We start from the raw sequence: 22401 nt of genomic DNA on the forward strand, positions 1-22401 counted from the left end.
CCTCTTCCACTCTCCCTGCTAGTGTTCCCTCTCTCACTATGTCTCTTTGTCAAATAAATAAATAAAATCGTAAAAAAAAAAAAAACAAACAAAAAACAAAACAGTCCAAGTTTAATTCTTAAATATTGTCACAACCTGAGGAAAAAAGATCTAGGCACAATTGCCAGCTAAAAAGGGGGGGAGGGGCACCGATGTTGGGTTAAACGGTACTTTATTGGGAAAGAAAAATCCCCCCCTGCCGTGTTTGTTTCTAAGTGGATTGACATGCATTCAACATTTCAAATTCAACATTACTCAGCTTTGGTTTTGTCATTCTATTTTATGTGAAACTCTTATTTCAAAATGCAGCTTTTCTCAGAAAAGTGCCATGCATTCTGCTGTAGCCATCCTGAATGGAAGTCGCTCCTCAGCACCTGCCGGAGACCAGCGGGAGGCACGCATGGGGCAGGTGGCGCTCCGCCCCCTCAGGTGCAACCTCTTGTAAATAGAAGCTCTCCTGGTCTGGCAACACCAGCAAGGGTCCAGTTTCCCTGTGGCTGTGAGTCTGACGCCAATGCTAAGGACGGTGAACTTTTAAAAACAACCTCTCCTTTCTTCTCTAATCTGGCAGATAAACAATGCTCAAGCCAGGAACCAATCAAGTGGAGGAGAGTGTGGCTAAATCAAATGAACTGAACTTCACTTTCTCTGCTACGAGTGCCTGGAACCTCTTGACGGGTGCAAGGATCTATGGGACAGGCTGTTTTGGAGAGCGCGGAGGAAGGGGCTGTCCCAGGGCCTGAGGTACAACATCAAAGAGGGCATGAAGGAAAGGGGGGGGGGTCCTCTTATGTTACTCCCTTCCTCCCAGCAACTACCCCCGAACCTCAAAAAGCCTAAGAGCCAGGCCATCAGTATCACTCTCCCATTAGAGCACTCCCAGGTAAGGTTGGAAAATACCCGCGTTGGGAGAGATTTTTGAGACTTTAAGTGCAAAAGTTTCATTTTACTGATGGGAAAACTGAGGTCTGGAGGAGGAAAGAGGCTTTTGCCAAGGTGATAGCCAGCTGGTGGCAGAGCTGGTAATGGAACCCGAGCTCCCCTCGACATCACTCCCATGCTTTCCAAATTGTGTCTTGCCCTCCAAGTACTAGTTCCCTCCTAGTTTTTCTCTTGTTCACAGAAGTCCTTTTTCTCTCAGTTAATGACAGTGGGAACCTGAGAGTCCTTGTTAACTATTCTTTTTTTTTTTTTAAGATTTTATTTACTTATTTGAGAGAGAGAGCTCATGAGCAGTGGCGAGAGGCAGATGGAGAGGGAGAAGCAGACTTCCCACTGCTTCCCACAGAGCCAGGAGCCCAATTTGGGGCTCCATCCCAGGACCCTGGGGTCATGACCAGAGCTGAAGGCAGACACCCAACTGACTGAGCCACCCAGGTGCCCCTAACTATTCTTCTTCTTCATGCCACGTTTCCAGTGAATGAATCCTGCTGGATCTTACTGTAAAATACCTTGTTCTCTCTTCCAGTGGCTATCACCCTTGGCAGCAATACTTCAGTCCTGTGTCCTGCTGGCCTCCTGCCTCTGACCTATCTTTAACTGGTCCAGTAGGCAGCTAACACATTGACAGTAGCTGACAGTTGTCACACACATACGTGTTATCATTTTTTAAAAGGTTTTACTTATTTATTTGACACAGAGAGAGAGATCACAAGTATGCAGAGAGGCAGGCAGAGAGAGAGGGGGAGGGAAGCAGGCTCCCCGCTGAGCAGAGAGCCTGATGCAGGGCTGGATCTCAGGACCCTGAGATCATGACCTGAGCCGAAGGCAGAGCTTAGCCCACTGAGCCACCCAGGCACCTCTATATGTGTTATCACTGCTCTAAGAGCTCTACTTTTACTATCTCATATACCGTCATAAAGCGCTAATAATAATAAAAAAAAAAAGCTGGATGCTTTTATTACCCTCTATTATAGATAAGAAAACTGAAGCACAGGGCAGTCAGATAATATCTCTAAGATTGTACAGTTACCACCTGGCAATACTGGGATTTAAAAAAAAAAAAAACAGGTTGGTGTCAAAGTTCAAATTCCTAACTGCTACGTCTTATTGCCTTCTTCTGAGGCACCACGTCACACCTCTGCTCAAGAACCTTCAATGGCAAGGGTGCCTGGGTGGCTCAGTGGGTTAAAGCCTCTGCCTTCAGCTCAGGTCATGATCCCCATGTCCTGGGATCGAGCCCCACATTGGGCTCTCTGCTCAGCAGGGAGCCTGCTTTCTCATCTCTCTCTGCCTGCCTCTCTGCCTACTTGTGATCTCTGTCTGTCAAATAAATAAATAAAATCTTTAAAAAAAAAAAAAAAAAAAGAACCTTCAGCGGCTCCCCTGTGCCACTGCGGAGAATTCAGAGTCCTAATTTGGCATTCAAAGCACTGACTATTTTGGCTCTCTGTAGCCTTGATGGAACTTAATCAATTTCTCTGGGTCTCACTTACCTGCTCTATTGGTTGAGGATGATCATAATAGTAACCATATCATGGGGCTGTGGGGAGGACTGAACAAGGTCACCCAAGCAAAAAGAACTTACTTGGGTGCCTAGCACAATGTGAGGCTTGATCAGTGTTAGCTGTCACGGAGTTATTTTGGGACCCTCTTTCTCACAACTTCTTCATGGGCCCCTGTGACCAGGATGTTGCTACAGATGATCGGTGCTTGTTGCTGAACTGAGTGCTGGTGTAATGCTCCCAAGCTAGAAGTTGTCCCCATTCCCATATGCCCATCCTGGTGACCCTTCTTCAGCAGCCCTCCCCCACTGTGATCTGAAGTTCTGAAACACTTACTCCCTCCACATCCTCCTTCTCCTCACCATCCTCTGTTGACTCCCTTGTTAAACATTTATCAAATGCCTATCTAATAAGAACAGAAATCCTATCTGGCATGAGACTTTACAAAAGGCTTCAAGTTACAAGCCTGCCTCTGTAAATCTTTACGAAAGCCTGGGACATCGAGCGTGGGTCCCAGGGACTGTGGGCAGCAAGATGGTGACGCAGGTGGGAGCCCATCTTCAAGAAGCCTACAGCCTTGCTCTCTCCACAGGGGATGACCGTCCAGGGCAGACAGTGGCCAGGCTGGGCAGAGCGGATGAGAGACAGTGCCATCACTTTCCAGGCCGGGCCGGCATCTGTCTAGGCAGACCCATGTGTCACCAGGCAGTGCTGGGAGAGTCAGGGGGACACTACCCACCCTCGATGAAAGGAGGCTGTCAGACACAAAAGCTGCTTGCTCTCCAGCTATGCAGACCTCACCAGAAGATCCTTGATGTCACCATCAGCTGAAAGAGCAACCCTGGGAGAAATGGGGACTGTTCTCGTCCCAGCTAGGCGAGGTAACCAGGTCTGCCCGGGGTTATCCTCTTCCAAGCACAGCTGAAGGCCACGTGGCACTGTCTCCCAACCTCCACTTGGTTTTTCTGAGAAAGCTGACTGAACTTTCATGGTAATAAATTACTACATTATCTTGAGCTTTTTAGTTGGATGGGGTCGATTTTGCTCTCACGTATCTTCTGCCTTCCTTCCACGGGCCGGTCAGGGAACAGGTGTCTGGCAAGGGTTTGGAAAGGGCCCAGGAGCTGCTGCAGAGACACTGCGCCAACAGACCACGAGTGGGGTGGGGGGTCCCTGCTGCAGAGACGGTGGGATAGCCCTTGGGGTTCTTCCGCCTCACCATCCTGTTGTTGGTACCATCACAGTTGTAATTCTCTGTGCCAGAGAAATCAGTGTCCCAGTGAGGCTGGCAATAGCTCACAGTTTTACCGAGACGTTTACTCTGACTCGGAAATATCACTCCTCGGAATCCATTCTAAAGACACACAGGCAAAAATTCAGAAAGTCAGTAATCTACCCAGGCCAGTCACTGCACCACTACTGGTAGCAGAGGACTGAAAACCGCCCACCCAGTGCAATGGGGGCCCCGGAGCATCAGCTAGGGTTGGGACATGCTGGGGCACTCTACAACGGCACAGGGAGTCGAGGGGTATCCCTACATTGCTGGGGGGAGGTGGGGGGGTGGATCGCCAGGAAGCAACCCTAAGTGAAAAACGCCAGGTGAAGAAATTGATTGCAGTGTGCTGTTACAGGGGAAGGACGCATGAATAGATTTTATATGCTGACTTAATTGCAGGAAAAGAAGAAGATAGACCACGACAATTTTTTAAAGGTTATACGTTCGTAGGCAACGGGGACCCGAGTAAGGACTAGATGGAAGGTCGCCTTTTCTAAATATATCTTATTTGGTAGATTTCTTTTGATGTTTGTAGATATATTAGAAAATCATAAAACAAAATTTAGCTTTGGCATAATCTGAACAAAACCAAACAAGCCAACTTGTTTTATGGAGTTGGTGGCATAAATACACAGCAAGTGGCTTTTTCAATGACCTTGAAACTCAGGAAAAGTCTTCTCCCTGCAGAACGGCCACTCCAAGTACAGGTTGCTCTCAATAACCAGGTGCTGAACCCACGCAGGGTTTGGAGGTGTTTCTCTCTGGTTTGGAGCGTGTCTCCCAGCGCCCTGGGCTCCAACTGCAGATCCGGCAACACCAAGGAAGGCAAAATTCATTCTGCAAGATGCAGGCGCACTCCCTTGTGGCTGCCTCTACTGAGAAGCTTGGTCCTTTGTTCTTACCTGTTTATTCACTATACTATTTTTTTTTAAAGTTTTTTTTTATTGTAATTCCAGTGTAATTAACAGAGTGTTACATTAGTTTCAGGAATACAATATAGGGACTCAACAATTCCACACATCACCCAGCGCTCATCAGGATAATTGTGCTCTTTTAAACCCATTACCTATTTCACCCATTCCCTGCCCCCCCCCCACCTCTCCTGTGGTGGCCATCAGTTTTTTCTCTGCAGCTAAGAGTGTTTCTTGGTCTGTCTCTTTCTTTCTCTCTATCTCTTTTTTTTTCCTTTGCCCATCTGTTTTGTTTCTTAAATTCCACATAAGTGAGATCATACGGTATTTATCTTTCTCTGACGTATTTGGCCTAGCACTATACTCTTTAGCCCCAACCATGTTGTTGTAAAGACAAGATTTCATTCTTTTTTATTTTAATTTTTTAAAAGATTCTATATATTTATTTGACAGAGACACAGCGAGAAAGGGAACACAAGCAGGGGGAGTGGGAGAGGGAGAAGCAGGCTTCCTGCCAAGAAGGGAGCCTGACATGGGGTTTGATTCCAGAACCCCAGGATCATGACCTGAGCTAAGGGGACACGCCTGACAACTGAGCCACCCAGGTGCCCCTCATTCTTTCTTTATAGCTGAGTTATATTCCAGACTGTGTGTGTGCGTGTGCATGTGCGCACCACACCTTCTTTATCCATTCATCTATCAGTGGACATTTGGGCTGCTTCCATAATTTGACTATTTTTTTTTTTTAAGATTTTATTTATTTGTCAGAGAGAGCAAGCGAGAGCGAGCACAGGCAGACAGAGTGGAAGGCAGAGTCAGACGGAGAAGCAGGCTCCCTGCGGAGCAAGGAGCCCGATATGGGACTCGATCCCAGGATGCTGGGATCATGACCTGAGCCGAAGGCAGCTGCTTAACCAACTGAGCCACCCAGGCATCCCATAATTTGACTATTTTAAATAATGCTGCAGTAAACATAAGGGTGAATGTACCCCTCTGAGTTATTAGTGTTATTGTATTTTGGGGGTAAATACCCAGTTTACTGCACAAGTATTAAGTGTCTGCTATGTGTGTGTGTTTGAGTGTACCACATGACAACATAAAGCCTTTTTTTTTTTAAAGATTTTGTTTATGTATTTGTCAGAGAGAGAGGGAGAGAGAGGAAGAGAGCACAAGCAGGGGGAGCGCCAGGCAGCGGGAGAAGCAGGCTTCCCCCTGAGCAAGGAGCCTGATGCAGGACTTGATCCCAGGACCCTGAGATCATGACCCGAGCCTAAGGCAGAGGTTTTAACCCACTGAGCCACCCACGTGCCCCTTAAGTGTGATTTTTTTTTTTTACAGATTTTATTTATTTATTTGACAGACAGAGATCACAAGTTGCCAGAGAGGCAGGCAGAGAGAGAGGAGGAAGCAGGCTCCCTGCAGAGTCGAGAGCCTGACACGGGGCTCGATCCCAGGGCCCTGGGATCATGACCCGAGCCGAAAGCAGAGGCTTTAACCCACTGAGCCACCCAGGCGCCCCGCCATGAGTGTGATTTTTTAAAAAACTATATGCATCTGTTTCTCCTCCTTCCTCCTCTCTTTAAGGCTACAAACCTCCAACGAGGCAATCTTCATGGCCTTTCTTTTCTCTCGCAGCTGCCTAACTCCGTGTCAGGCACATTGTATTCCCTCAAAAAATGTTTACTGCCTTGAAAATATATCCAGCAAGAGCCAGTTATATGATGAGGAGGACCCAAGTTTCCTGCAAAAAGGTAAAACTGGCAGGCCACACTTTCTTCCCTCTAACCTCTCATTTCATCTTTATTTCCGCCAGCCTTGTTCAGAACTTGGACATAGTACTCCCCTAAACTGTTGCCCTGATTTGGCTCTCTCTTTAATTCCAGATTAATCACCAAACAAGATCACTTGTTTAGCACCATTGCTCCTCACTGAGAAAAGGCAGTGATTCGAATTCCTTAGCCTTGCACGCAGGGCCCTTTGAGATTTGACTGTATGCATCCTTTCTAAGATTCTTTCATATTCCCTGTACATACCCACCCATTGGCTAGGAGGGCTTACTCAGTCTTGACCCAATGTGTCTGATAGATCCATTTATTCATGCTTGGGCTATTGTATCCAGAAAGCTATCTCCCTGTCTCATTCCCAGATGGTACCCAACCTTCAAGGCCCCATTCCTTTCCCCACTCTGACTATCCCTGCCTCGCCAGCCAGTTGTCTTTCCCTCCTGTAAACTCCAATGTCAAGTCTGTATTTCTTGTTATATGTGGCCTTTTACCCTTGATTTAGCTCCCTTATATTCGCTCAGGTTTTACTTTCTCAGCTACTCTGTGAGTTTCTCAGAAACTGTGCACATCATTTATCTCTCTAGGTGTCTACCCACAGGGCCTGCCTGGAGTGTGTACTTGATGATTTCTTTTCTATGGACTGATTTTGTAATCACTGTGAGGTCTGAACTCCTTAACGTGGCCTACAGGCCCCATATGTGTTAACCTTCTTCGGCCTCTTTCAATTCTCCTTTCCCTTAATACTTTATAGCTAGCCACCCCCAGTATCCATCAGTTCCTTAAGCACACCAGCCAAGACATCTCGTGCCACTTCCTCCGCCTGAATATTTGGTTCCTCTTTTGTGTCTGGGTGACTCTTACCCAACCTTTGGGTCTGAACCCAGGCATTGCTTCCTAAACTCCAGCAAAACCACAGGTCAGTAAGGTGGGGGCAGTCAAATGCAGCATAGTGTGTGCGTGTTTGGCAAGAGGAAATGAGAAATATCCACATCTAACTATTCATAGGCTCTCTCCACCTTCCTCTTTTCCCCTAGAACACTTTAGGGGGCAGCCTTGTGAAATTACTCACAGGACCCCTGTGAAGGGGTCTTTCTTTTGCTTCAGTGTTTTTGTGCGCACTTTTCATTCAGCCTGGATTCCATTGAATCTGCCACTACTTTTCTTCACCTAATTAACTCCTATTCATCCTTCAATGCCCAGCCTAGGAGTCTATAAAGTGGGAATGGTAGTAGTAGTTTCCACCTCAGAGGATTGTTGTGGGAAGACTTCTTGGTATATAGATATATATAGATAGATAGACAGAAAGATAGATAATATAGATATAGATATATCAAGCACTTACTATATATATATCTAATGTATATATATCTAGTATAGATATATATTTATCTAGTGTATATATATATCTATGTCTAGATATATATCTATATCATTATATCTATATCTAGATATAATGATATAGATATATCTAGCTATCTCTATATCTATAGATATCTAGATATCTCTATATCTATATAGATATATATCTATATATACTATATAATAATATAATTACATAAATAATGTATTTATATATAGATATATATCTATAATAGAGATATATATAGTATATACTAGATATAGATAGGATGTATCTATATATAGTAACATTATATCTAGATTTAGATATATGTATCTAGATATATCTAGATCTAGATATAATGTATCTATATGTACAGTAAGTGCTTGATAATTTTTAGTTATTATTATGATTATTAGCACTAACATCATCTTCTCTTTCATCATTATTATCAGTATATATGTTACTTATATACAGGGTCATGCCATTTATCATGCTATGCAGTATTGCTTTTCATGTGGTTCTCCCCACTATCATACGAACTCCTTGTTGACTGAATGGTCCTCAAGTAACTAGGTCATTCTACCAGCCCTGGAGAAGCATCAATAATCAAAACTCAGAGCTGCAGAAATCCTCTGAGGGCTGTGAAAAGGCAAACATCAACTGGATGAAAAGGCTATGGGAAAAGGAACAAATAAATAAGCTTAAAAAGACCAACCACAGGACTCTTCTTCACCACTGGTGGGAGTACAAGTTGACACAACCTTATTTTGCAGGGAGATTTGATTCTTAGAACTAAAATTTTAAGTGTGCATACCCTTTGACCAAACAATATCACTTTTCGGAATCCATTCAATAAAACACTTACTCAATTTTGTGAAGGTAGATGATACCGTTGACAATTCCAACATTATTTGTAAAATAAAAAATTGGAAATAGCCCAAATGCTTATCAAAAGGGAACTACTTAAATTCCTCGTGAGATTATGGGCAGCCATACAATGAAATACTATGCAGCTGTTGTGAAAAGAAGGTAAAGTTGTATGTATGCTCTAAAGCTAGAAGTCCATAATACATAATTAAAGTGGTCAACTTTGTTGAGGTGTAATACAATAAAATTCACCAACATTAAGTAAGTTCACTATTAGATGACTTTTAACAAAAGTATACTGTCGTGGGACCACAACCACCACAATCATAATGTTGATAAAAGACATCCATCACCCTAGAAGTTTACTTTGAAACATGTCATGGTCATTCTACACACTCATCCTCTGGTCCCTGGGCACCATTGGTCATCTTCTTTTTATTACTATGGTTTTTTACATGTCTAGAATTTCATATGAAATTCTAGAATTTGTCTCAAGTCTGGCTCCTTTCACTTAGCATAATGCTGTTGAGATTCATTCATGCTGTTGCCTACCATTCGTTCATTCTTTTTTATTGCTGAGTAGTGTTCCATTGTGAGGCTGTATCACAATTTATGGATGGACATTTGGGTTATTTCCAGCTTTTGCTGATTATGAAAAATCCACTCTAAGTGTTCATATGCATTTTCACTTAATTAAATTTTATTTCAAAATAATTATAGATTCACATGCAGTTGTAAGAAGTTATACAGAGAGATCCTTTTATACAATTTCTGTCAGTGGTACCATTTTGTGGGTGTGGAGAGAGGATCACCATGAGGATACTGACATGGGTATAGTCAGGATACAGAACTCTCCATCCCCACAGGGCCACTTTTGTTGCCCTGTTAGAGCCACAATTAACCACCCTTTGCCACTCTCCAGACTCCCGCCGCCACTAATATCTTCTCCATTTCCATAACTTTGTCATTTCAATACTGTCATGTAGTAGAATCATACAATATATAATGTGGGGGGGATTGACTTTTTCCACACAGCATAATTCTCTGGAGAATCATCCAAGTCTTCGCAAATATCAATAGTTTGTTCCTTTCTATTTACTGAGGACTGTTCCAAGGCGTGGGTGTACCACACTGTGTTCACCATGGTATGTTCAGCCATTCACCAGTGGGGAGGCATCTGGCTTGGTTTCAGTGTGGGGTTACTATAAACAATGTTGCTATGAATCTTTGTGTACAGGTTTTATGTGAGCATGAGCTTTCCTTTCTCTGGGATCAGTGCCCAGGAGAGCAATTGCAGAACTGTAGGATAGTCGTGTGTTCAGGTTTTTGTTTGTTTAGTTTTTCTTTTAGAGACTATTTATTTATTTATTTATTTGAGAGAGAGAGTGACTGTGGAGGGAGAGATAGAGAGAGGGAGAAAGAATCTTTTTTTTTTTTTTAAAGATTTATTTATTGGGGCACCTGGATGGCTCAGTCAGTTAAACAGCTGCCTTCAGCTCAGGTCATGATCTCAGGGGTCCTAGGATAGAGCCCTACATTGGGCTCCCTGCTCAGCTGGGGGTCTGCTTGTCCCTCCCCCTCTGCAACTCCCATCCACTTGTGCTTTCTCTATCAAATAAATAACATCTTTTTTTTTTTTTAATGTTATTTAGGGGCACCTGGGTGGCTCAGTGGGTTAAAGCCTCTGCCTTCGGCTCAGGTCATGATCCCAGGGTTCTGGGATCGAGCCCTGCATTGGGCTCTCGGCTCAGCAGGGAGCCTGCTTCCCTTCCTCTCTCTCTGCCTACCTCTTTGCCTAGCTGTGATCTCTGTCTGTCAAATAAATAAATAAAATCTTAAAAAAAAGAAAAAAGATGTTATTTATTTGACAGAATGAGGGAGAGAAAGAGAACACAAGCAGGGAGAGTGGGAGAGGGAGAAGTAGGCTCCCAGGAGAGCAGAGACCCCAATGCGGGGCTCAATCCCAGGACTGGGATCATTACCTGAACTGATGGCAGACTCTTAACCGACTGAGCCACACAGGCACCCTAGGAGAGAAAATCTGAAGCAAACATTGCACTGAGCATGGTACCTGACACAGGGCTTGATCCCAAAACTTCAAGATCATCACCCAAGCTGAAACCAAGAGTCGGACACTGAACTTACTAAGCCACCAATTGCCCCACGTGTTTAGTTTTAAAAGAAACTGATAGATTAGTTTCCAGAGCAGCTGTACCATTTTACATTCTCTCCAGCAACTTATGAATGATTCTGTTTCTCTGGACCATCTCCAGCCACTTACTTCTTTGGTGTTGTCATTTTTATCCTAGCCATTTTATCCTAGCCATTCATTTTGTTAGGTGTGAAGGGATATCTCATTGTACTTTAATTTGAATTTCCCTTACAGCTAATGATGATCTTTTCATGTGCTTACCTACCATCTGTATATCCTCTTCAGGATGTCTGTTCATGTCTTTGCCCATTTTCTAATTGGATTTTTTTTAACAGTTGAGTTTTGAGAGTTCTTTATATATTCTAGAAACTAATTCTTTTTTTAAAAAATGATTTTATTTATTTATTTGACAGAGAGAGAGATCACAAGTAGGCAGAGAGGCAGCAGAGAGAGGGGGGGAAGAAGGCTCCCCGCTGAGCAGAGAGAGCAATGCGGGGACCTGAGATCATGACCTGAGCCGAAGGCTGAGGCTTAACTCACTGAGCCACCCAGGCGCACCTAGAAACTAATTCTTTGTCATATATGTAGCTTGTAAATAGTCTCCCACTCATTAGATTGTATTTTCATCCCCTTAACAGAGCCTTTCATAGAACAAATTGTTTTAATGTTGAGGAGGTCCAATGTATCTGTTTATCCATTCATAGCTTATGTATAGATTTTTAAAATGTGGACATATGTTTCTATTTATCTTGGATAGAAATCTCAGAGTAAAATTGCTGGATCATATGGTAAAGGTACAGTTAACATTATTTTTTAAACCCCTGAACTGCTTTCCAAAGTGACTGTACCCTTTCTCATTCCTAGCAGCCAAGTACAAAAGTTCCAGTTGCCCCATATTCTTGCCAACACTTGTCATGGCTAATCTTTTAAAACTCAGCCATTTAGTGGGTGCATAGTGGTATCTCAGTGTCTTTAATTTGCATCTCCCTAATGACAGATGATGTTGAGCATCTTCTCATGTGCTTATTTACTGCCATATATTTTCTTTGGTGAATTGTCTATTTGAATCTTCAGTCAACTTTTTTTTTAATGTTTTTTCTTTTTTTTATTAATTATTTTTATTAACATATAAGGTATTATTTGCCCCAAAGGTACAGGTCTGTGAATTGTCAGGCTTACACACTTCCCAGCACTCACCATAGCACATACCCTCCCCATACCCTCCCCACAGCACCCAGAATTTGTTTGTTTTGTGAGATTAAGAGTCTCTTATGGTTTGCCTCCCTCCCGATCCCATCTTGTTTCATTTTTTCCTTCCCTACCCTACACTCTACAGCACCCCCCATGCCTCTCAATTTCCTCATATTAGGGAGATCACATGATAATTTTTTTTCTCTGATTGACTTTTTTCATTAAGCATAATACCCTCTAGTTCCCTCCACATCATCGAAAATGGCAAGATTTCATTTCTTTTGATGGCTGCATAGTATTCCATGGTGTGTGTGTGTGTGTGTGTGTGTGTGTGTGTGTGTGTGTATCACCTCTTATTTATCCACTCATCTGTTGATGTATATCTAGGCTCTTTCTACAGTTTGGCTATTGTGGACATTGCTGCTATAAACATTGGAGAATGGTGTGTAGAAAGGGTGCACTGCCCCTTCGGATCACTACATTTGAATCTTTAGGGTAAATACCCAGTAGTGTGATTGCTGGGTCATAGGGTAATTCTATTTTCAACTTTTTGGGGAAACTCCATGTTGTTTTCCAGAGTTTTGGTCAACTTTTTAAATTGGTTGTATTGTAAGTGGTTGTTGTGAGAATTATTTATATATTCTGGATATAAGCCCTTTGACCAATAAATGTTTTGCCAATATTTTACCCCAGCCTGTGGCTTATCTTTTCATTTTCTTTTTCTTTCTTTCTTTAAGATTTTCTTTCTTTATTTGACAGAGAGGGAGAAAGCATGGCGCAGAGAGCAGCAGCAGGAGAGGGAGAAGCAGACTGTCTGTAGAGCAGGGAGCCTAATGCGGGGCTCGATCCCAGGACCCTGGGATCATGACCTGAACCAAAGGCAGACGCTTAACCAACTGAGCCACCCAGGCATTCCACTTTTTCATTTTCTTAATAGTCTTTTGAAGACCAGAATTTTAAAATTTTGATGAAGTACAATTCATCCTTTTTTCCTGCTTTCTATGGTCTATTGAGTATATTATTATAGTCTCAACCCAAGGTCACAAAAAATACTTATTTTTTTATCCCAGGAACGGTCTATTTCCAGCTCTTACGTTCAGGTTTATGGTCCACTTCAAGTTAATTTTTGTATTCAGTAAGAGGTAAGCGTTGAGGCTCATTTGTTTACATATGGTATCAATGATTAGAGTACCACTTGTGGAAGAGTGCCGGTTTCTCAACTCTAAGGATGTTGCCAAACTGCACGATCCATAGGAACAGTCCCTACAGGGCTGCCTTCACTTTAGACACCAACTTCAATTTTAGGGGTTTCCCAAAACCATCTTCAGTTTTGATACTTCCCTGGAATGACTCACAGAACTCAGGAAAGCTCTATTCCTACAATTACAGATTTATTATAGTGAAAGCATACAAATTAGAACCAGCCAAAGCAAGAATTCACAGGCAAATCTGGGATTCCAAATATGAAGCTTCTATCATTGTCAGGAATGTGCTACACTACTGGCATGGATATGGACAGAGCCTGGCCATCCATGGAAACTTACCCTAGCTTTCTATCCAGAGATTTTGTTAGGTTTCATTAGGTAGGCACAATGGATGGAATCATTGCCTGTGTGGTTGAACTCAGTCTCTAGCCCTGTCCTCCCTGGAGGCTGGCCTGATAGCACAGCACCCAGAATCCCAAACCTCTAATCACATAGTTGGCCTTTCTTCCATGGCCAGCTCTTACTCTAAATCATCTTATTAGCATAAAATAGTAGGAGTAGTTCCAAGGGCCACCATGAATAACAAAGACACCCTTCTTGCTCAGAAAATTCCAAGGGTTTAGAGGTTGCTTCCCAGAACTGGGACAAAAGCCAGACCTCTTTTGTGAAGCCACATTTCTTACTACACTGCATCTTTGTCAAAAATAGATCTACAACATGGTTCCTATACAAAGGCTTAGGCTACATATGCATGGGTCTATTTCTTTATTTTATTTATTTATTTGACAGAGAGAGAGAGATCACAAGTGGGCAGAGAGGCAGGCAGAGAGAGAGGGGGAAGCAGGCTTCCTGCTGAGCAGAGAGCCCGATGTGGGGCTCGACCCCAGGACCCTGAGATCATGACCTGAGCCAAAGGCGGTGGCTTAACCCACTGAGTCACCCAGGCGCCCACATGGGTCTATTTCTAGACTCTAATCTGTTCCAGATCTATTAGATGGAACTATAGAAACTTTGTATTTTCTATGGAAAATATTTTTGTAATAGTTAATTTTAAAATAATGTGCACATAATACTTCAGTAGTCCGTAAAAAAAAGGGGGGGGGTGGGATTTTGAAAGGAATGTTACCTGCCTAGGTAGAAACAAGAAACTAACATAATGATTGGAATATAATATTGGGAAAATTTTCCAGCAAATAGAGCAAGAGGTATAAAATAAGAGAGAAAAGATAAGAAATAGAGTACTAGTTTGGAAGGTCTTGCATCCAAATTGCAGTATTTTCAGAAAGGGAGAAGAGGAGACAAGGGGTGGGGAGAGGACTATCGATGATATAATTCAGAAACAGAATGAAGGGCTGCCAGATTGAAGCACTCCTAAGTGGCCAGTACCATTTTAGGGACCAAGAGATTTCACTACTTCCAGAGGGGATAAAAAAGTGGGTTGTATACAAAGCTAAGGAACCAGAACGGTTTCTGATTTCTAATCAGCAACACTAGAAACCAAATTAGTAAGAAGGATTTGAAATTCTGGGGATGCCTGGGTGGTTTAGTCAGTTGGGTTCAGGTCATGATCCTGAGGTCCTGGGATTGAGTCCTGCATTGGGCTCCCTGTTCAGTGGGAAGCCTGCTTCTCCCTCTGCCTGCTGCTCCCCTTGCTTGTGTTCACTCTCTCTCTTCCCCTACAACAACAAATAAATAGAATCTTAAAAAAAAAAAAAAAAAAGCCAAAGAAGGCTTTGAAATTCTGGAGGATGTCATTTCCAATCTAGAAATCTATACATAGCCACACTATCAAGTATGAAGTCAACAAAACCAAAAGACAACTGACAGAATGGGAGAAGATATTTGCAAATGATATATCAGATAAAGGGCTAGTATCCAAAATCTATAAAGAATTATTCAAACTCAACACCCAAAGAACAAATAATCCAATCAAGAAATGTGCAGAGGACATGAACAGACATTTCTGCAAAGAACATCTGAGTGGCCAACAGACACTTGAAAAGATGTTCAACATCACTCAGCATCAGGGAAATAAAAATCAAAACCACAACAAGACACCACCTCATGCTAATTGGAATGGCTAAAATTAACAAGTCAGGAAATGACAGATGTTGGTGAGGATGCAGAGAAAAGGGAACCCTCCTACACTGTTGGTGGTAATGCAAGCTGGTGCAGCCACTCTGGAATACAGTATGGAGGTTCCTCAAGAAGTTGAAAATAGAGCTACCCTATGACCCAGCAACTGCACTACCGGGTATTTACCCCAAAGATAAAAATGTAGTGATCTGAAAGGGCATGTGCACCCCAGTGTTTATAGCTGCAATGTCCACAATGGCCAAGCTATGGAAAGAGCCCAAATGTCTTTTGACAGATGAATGGATCAAGAAGAGGTGATATATATATATATATATTTTATATATATATATATATATATATATATATATATATACACACACACACACACACACAATGGAATATTATGCAGCCATCAAAAATGAAAGCTTGCTATTTGCAAGATGTGGATGGAACTAGAAGGTATTATGCTAAGCAAAATAAGTCAATCAGAGAAAGATAATTATCATATGATCTCCCTGATATGTGGAATTTAAGAAACAAGGCAGAGGATCAGAGGGGAAGAGAGGAAAAAATGAAACAAGATGAAACCAGAGAGGGAGACAACCATAAGAGAGACTCTTAATTTTAGGAAACAAACTGAGGGTTGCTAGAAGGGAGGGGAGAGGGGAGGTAGGGTAACTGGGTGATTGACATTGGGGAGGGTATGTGTTATAATGAGCCCTGGGTATTATATAAGACTAATGAATCACAGACCTGTACCCCTGAAATAAATAATACATTATATGCTAATTAATTGAATTTAAATTTTAAAAACCCCACCCAAACTGTAAGAAAAAAAAAAGGAAGGAAAGAAAGAGAAAAGAAAAGAAAAAGAGGTTGAGTTTGCAACAGAAAAATAAAATCAAGTATGAGAGTAAAAACAGTATTTTCAAGTCTGTAAAGTCAAAATTTTTCCTATTGTGCACCCTTTCTCAAAAAGCTCCTGGACAATATACTCTACTAAAAAATAAAGCAAATCAAGGAGAATGATCTAAAATAGCAGAGAGAAGAAGAGATTTCCCTGGAGGATGAGAAGGGAAATCCCATAATAGCTGTGTACCAGATATAGAGAGCAACCATTCCATTTGGGGAAGTGTGACTCAAGAAACAAATCTTATAGGAACTCTCGCCATCAAAATCCCCACTAACATTACACCCTCATTTAAACTGGAGGACCGGTTTATCTGTATTTGTCATGCCTTCACCATGTAATGAGGAAATTCCTGCCTATCTTTCTATCCCTTGCTGCTAGAAACAGTTGAGAACATTCATTTCCCCCCAAATTCCCATTTCTGCAGGGTTCTGCTTTGACCTACCCTTGAGAGGTACACGTAAGCTATGGTCCCCTTAGAAGCAGAAAATACAAAGCATCACTCTCCCTCTGCCTCCATTTCTATAAGGTGTTCAGCACAGGGCCCATACTGCAGATGTCCCCAATGCCCAGGCACAGGTAAGCCCCTCTGCTAGGGACTTACTTACCTTATAAACTTAAGTTCTTTATTCATCATTGCCCCCATCCAAGGCCCTGTATCCAATTCAGTACTTGTAATTTTGAACTCATAATCTTTTTTTTTTTTTAAAGTAGTCTCCACATCCAGTGTTGGCTTGAGTTCATGACCCTGAGATCGAGAGTCCCATGCTCTATCAACTGGGCCAGCCTGGTGTCCCTAAACTCATAATCTTAAAGAGCCCCCCAAATTTACATAATTGTGAGGCCCAGCAAATCCTAGATCTGCCTCTACTCATAATTTTGCCTTCTGACTTCCCCAAAAGAGGCTTATGAAAACTCAGGAAAGGGGCTCCTGGGTGGCTCAGTGAGTTAAAGCCTCTGCCTTCAGCTCAGGTCATGATCCCAGGGCTCTGGGATGGAGCCCCTTATCCAGCTTCCTGCTCAGCCGGGAGCCTGCTTCACACACACCTCCCCCCGGCCCCTGCCTGCCTTTCTACCTACTTGTGATCTCTCTGTCAGATTAAAAAAAAAAAAAAAAAAAAAAAAAAATCTTAAAAAAGAAAAGAAAAGAAAACTCAGGAAAGTGGCAGCTTAACCCAGTGGCTTTATTCCCCTTGTCTTTCTGGAACCATCTCATCTAATACTGGCAAGAGGATTCATTCCTCACATAGCTGGCTTTGTGTTTTTGAAATCTGAGGCATAGATTGTTTAGGGCGTGTAAGGCGGGGAGCAGAACGGTAAAGAAAACTAGAATGATGAACAGCGATGTCAGCACAGTGCTTCCTGGGGACCATGGCATAGTCAGAAAAGGCAGAGACTCGGAAAAGGCACATATCTGGGCTTCAGACATTACTGGGTAACAGGGGTTTGTTTTATTATTTATCTTTAAACTGTGCATATACTTTTCTGTAAATATGATGCACTTCATAATTTAAAAGGAGGCAGAGGTGCTTCCGGGGCACCTAGGTGGCTCAGTCTTTGAGTGTCTGCCTTCAGCACTGGTCATGATCCCAGGGTCCTGGAATCAAGCCCCACATTGGGATCCTTACTCAGCAGGGAGCCTGTTTCTCCCTCTCCCACTCCCCCTGCTTGTGCTCCCTCTCTCGCTATTTCCCTTTGTCAAATAAATTTTTAAAAAATTTTAAAAAAAAATAGAAAAAAAGGAGACAGAGGTGCTTTCAAGGACCTTGTTTCCTTCCGTAAGGGTGGGAGCTGGAGAGAGCAAGGGAATATGTAGTCGCGGTCAATAGTAAGCTAAGTACAAAAGGAAATGATTGTTTTCTAGCGGTGTCATAAATCTATGCCTGGTTAGAGAGGAAAGCAGTTCGTGCAATAAAATCCATTGGCTGAACAGAGAAAGGGCAAAATCCAGCTGGCTTTCCAGGCCCTCCTGGAGGTGATAGCACCTTGCTGTGGTCCAACCGTGTTGAGGTCCTTGAGATGGGGAAACTGAAAGGACCCCGTGGAGGGCTGCTTGTTTGCTGCCTCTGTCTGCCAGAACCTGCAGCCCCGCCTTTCCCATACCTTAAAGTACATACTCCTCCTAAAAGGTGAGAAACTTAATGATTTCTTTGGAGCCTTCCAGCACAAGAGATAACATCTAAGAGTGACTTGTGGCTGGGATGGGGGTGGGGGTGGGAGGGTGTCATGATGTACATTTTCCAGACCAAGGACTCACCAAGACCCCTGGCTCCAGCGTATAAGGGACTCATGACTCGTGGAGGACCCTTATTTGTTTTAACCAGTTACTGGATGCCTGAGAAGACTCATATACCAGACCACAATCCTCAGTAAAAACCCTAACACCAAGCAAAGATGAGACTCACTCTTCTGTCCTTTCCGTCCAGAGTCTTACTGCTCCAGAGGAATAGCTCCCTTCCCAGTGACAAAGGAGCAAAAGCCAAGCCGAGGACAAAGCAGAGGGTGACATCCTGCAAACCCCCCTCCACCACCCCTGCTCCCTATGGGATATGTGTGACATTCTTCCAGGAAACTTCCAACTACCTTTTTTTAGACTTTATTTGAAAGAGAAAGAGAGAGAGGGCCTGAGCAGAGCAGAGGCAGAGGGAGACCCAGAAGCAGGCTCTCCGCTGAGCAAGGAGCCCAATGCGGGACTCAATCCCAGGAGCCTGGGATCATGACCTGAGCCAAAGACAGACCCAAGTGGCTGAGCCACCCAGGAGCCCCAACTTCTAACTACTTTAATGCTTTGCTAGAGGGGAAAAAAACAACTTTAGCCTGATAACAGCAAGGCCTCCAGTATCCTGAGAGATTAGATACCTCCCTTTTTCCTTACCTCCCCCCAACCCCATAGTATATAATCCCCCATTCCTCACAATGCCAGTGCAGCAGCTTGTTCTGCCCATAGCTCCTGTCCCTATGCTTTACTGAAACCACCTTTCTACAAAAATATCCCAAGCATTCTTTCTTGGCTGTCGGCCGCGGACCTCACCGACATTCAAAAACTCTATCACCAGGACCTGGAGGGCCGATCCTCTGCTGAGGACAGACAGCACCCACCATCACCCTGCCGAGGGCTGAATATTCAGCCCGGAGACAGTCCGTTGCTAATAGTAAGGGCTCAGGAGTTCCAGAAAGAGACATAGAAGCCATGCAGCTCAGGTTACAGGCACATTTTTTCCCCAGTCAGTTCTCCTTCTGGTCTCTGCCTCCCTTATCTACCACATATATAACCCTCTAGACAAGCCTGTGGATAAGCTCAAACCAGGAGTTTCTGGACCAGACTCAGCCCTCGCAAATCCAGCACAAGTGATTAGAACAATCGGACTAGGCTCCACACAGTCACTGAGAAGGGCTAACTGCCCTGGGGAGAAGCAGCTGGTGGCTGTGCCTGAAGGGACAAGCAGAGCGTGCAAGGCCTGGCCCACAGCCAGAAATAGTTTCGATTCCAGAAGTTCTTGCTGTGTCAGAGCAGCTAGAACACTTCCTTTTATCTAGTCCATCAAGAAGCAGCCTCAGAAATGAAGTAGTAAAACCAAGCCTAGAACAGAGTTCTCCTAACAGCCCCGTGTTTGTTGTTCTTACCATCGTACTGTGCGTCTTTGATCCCACGATCTGAGCATCCCACAGTCAAGGGTCTGCCACCAGCCACAGCAAGGTTATGGGTCTTCTGCTGGCATTTATATAGGGTTATATCTTTGTAACTGCAAAAACCATATGGGCTCAGCTAGCCTGCTGAGTGGATAAACAGTGATTACCCCTTCTTGATTCTACCTTCATAATATGGCAAGTTCTTGGTGGTGAGAATTCTAATTTGCCATCTATTTTGCATTCCCCAGGCCCTGAGGAAATGCCATGAATTAATTAGTGGAATCTGTAATAGCCAAATCCCTGTACATTGTGCATTAGGACATCTGCAATAAACTGAAAGACTTACAACTTTTTAGTGAGTAGACTGATACACCCTAAAGGTATGAATTCTGAATTCCTTTCCAGAACAAAATGGGGTATGTATGAATAAATATGTTATCCATGCCCAGTTTAGGAAAAGAGCTACTGTAGCTCTGTTGTTTGTTACTGTAGCTCTGATATCTGTTACTCTGAATGTCAAGGAGACCGGGCACCTTTTTTCTGCTCTATCCTTGGCTTATTTAGAAATAGTGGTGTAGGGGTAAGTAGGGAATTACATACAAGATGGGCTTCCCTGTAAGGAAGAGTGAGACAGAAGAAGAAGGATGGCCTGAATGTCCATGATTCACTAACTGAAAAAATATTCCTTCTCAATGCGAGGTTTCATGTGAGGGGGTGACCAAACATCTAGTAAGATCTGCGAAGAGCCTGACGTAAATAACCACCATACAGGACAAAGAGCAGACAGGATGACTGACAAAATGTCTGCGGCCTTGTGATGGAAGTGTCCTCGACAGGAAGCCCAGCCATCTGATGCCAACCAAAGCTTTGCCATTCGCTCTGGGCAAATCACATCCCCTCTATGGGTCTCAGTGTCCTTGGCTGTGGCATTAGAGGTGGGGAAGAATTACAGACCCCCACCTGTATAAGGACCCCACCGTCCATCTGTAGCTTTCAGTCTACGGCTGTCCTACTCTCTTCAGAAACCATTTCAAACCTTCTCCACTTTTCTCAGATCCCCAATCCCCAGTCTTAGCAAATGATCTGGGTCCTTCATGCACAAAGAAAAGACCAGTCCTCTACCAGGGCCTGGTAGCCTCAGCCTCCCTGAGGAGCCTCAGCCTCCCTCTGCCCGTGCTCTTCCCTTTCACTCACAGGCATGAAGGAAGCATCCTTTCTCATTGGTGTTTAAATGACACATGTCTCAGGATGCCTGGGTGGCTCAGCTGGTTAAGCATCTGCCTTCAACTCAGGTCATAATCACAGGGTGCTGGGAGCCTGCTTCTCCCTCTGGCAGCTGCTCTTCCTGTTTGGGCTCTCTCTCTCTGACAAATAAATAAAATCTTTAATAAATAAATTAATTAATTAAACATGTCCCAGTCATTCCCACCTTAGAAACAAAACACCCAGATATCCTGCTATGTTACCATCTAAGGGTTTTATAGTTTTGTGTTTTACATGGAGATCTAGGATTCATTTTGAGTTAATTTTTATGAAGGGTATAAGGCCTGCATCTCAATTTCTATTTTTGCTTGAGGATGTCCAGTTGGTCCAGCACCATGTGCTTTAAAAGACTGGTTTTTTTCCTCCATAGAATTGCCTTAGGTACTGTTGCTATACACATTATATAGAAGAAAAGAAGTTAAGGAACTTTCTGTAGGATCACACAGCAAGTCACTGGAAGACAAAATCCAACTCAGGTTATCTGCTGATGAACTTACGCTCTTATCCAGGGATCTCCGTGGTTCCTCTGTTTCATGCCTGTCTATGTATTAATGAAGAAACACATTTCATTCTAGAAATAAACAAAGAGGCTAAAAAGGACAAGTAAATATTAGCTATAAATTTATTACACGGAGATAACCGCTGTTGACCTTTCCACATAAACCCTTCCAACCTTTATCCTCTGCATTCATCCATGGTAGGTTTTTACTATAAAAATCAGATGATGGGGAGTCTAGGTGGCTCAGTAGGTTAAAGCCTCTGTCTTTGGTTCAGATCGTGATCTCAGAGTCCTGGCACTGGGCCCCGCATTGGGCTTTCTGCTCCATGGGGAGCCTGCTTCGCCTTCTCTCTCAGCCTGCCTCTCTGCCTACCTGTGATCTCTGTCTTTCTGTCAAATAAATAGATAAAATCTTTTAAAAAATTGGATGATGATAATGTATTCTGTTTTATAACCTGAATTATTATTATTATTATTTTTATTTTTTACTAATAATAAGCCATGGACAGTTTTCTTGTCAGTAAACATACCTTTGAAACACAGTTTTTATTGATGTGTAATACACCCTCACACAGGTCCCCATTTTTTAGCCTGTCCTTTCTTGTGGGCATGTCATTAGCTCTTCTTTGCCCTTTGTATTTAAATTTTATTCCTCAAGCTTAATTCCTAGCAAAATAATTCTTGGTCAAAGAGGCAGGTGCTCACCTTTCTAAGCCTATGCTCAGGCAGCTGCCTTGGTCAAGTGTCCGGCCATAGCCTTCTTGGAACCACAGTGGGAAGGTGTTTGATGTGCCCAAGTCCCAGGCTATGTG

At 43.2% G+C, this 22401-nt stretch overlaps 1 long non-coding RNA gene across 1 annotated transcript; it reads left to right on the top strand.

The window, feature by feature from the left end:
* The first annotated feature begins 511 nt into the window (after positions 1 to 511).
* LOC123394354 lies at positions 512 to 3499 on the top strand. Its single transcript, XR_006609030.1, has 2 exons — positions 512 to 783; positions 3076 to 3499. It is a non-coding gene; the product is annotated as an uncharacterized LOC123394354 (long non-coding RNA).
* The last annotated feature ends 18902 nt before the right edge of the window (positions 3500 to 22401 follow it).

The sequence above is a fragment of the Mustela putorius genome, unplaced genomic scaffold (genome assembly GCF_011764305.1).
Source record: "Mustela putorius furo isolate JIRA1106 unplaced genomic scaffold, ASM1176430v1.1 tig00003834_pilon_pilon_pilon, whole genome shotgun sequence".
Lineage (NCBI taxonomy): Eukaryota > Metazoa > Chordata > Mammalia > Carnivora > Mustelidae > Mustela > Mustela putorius.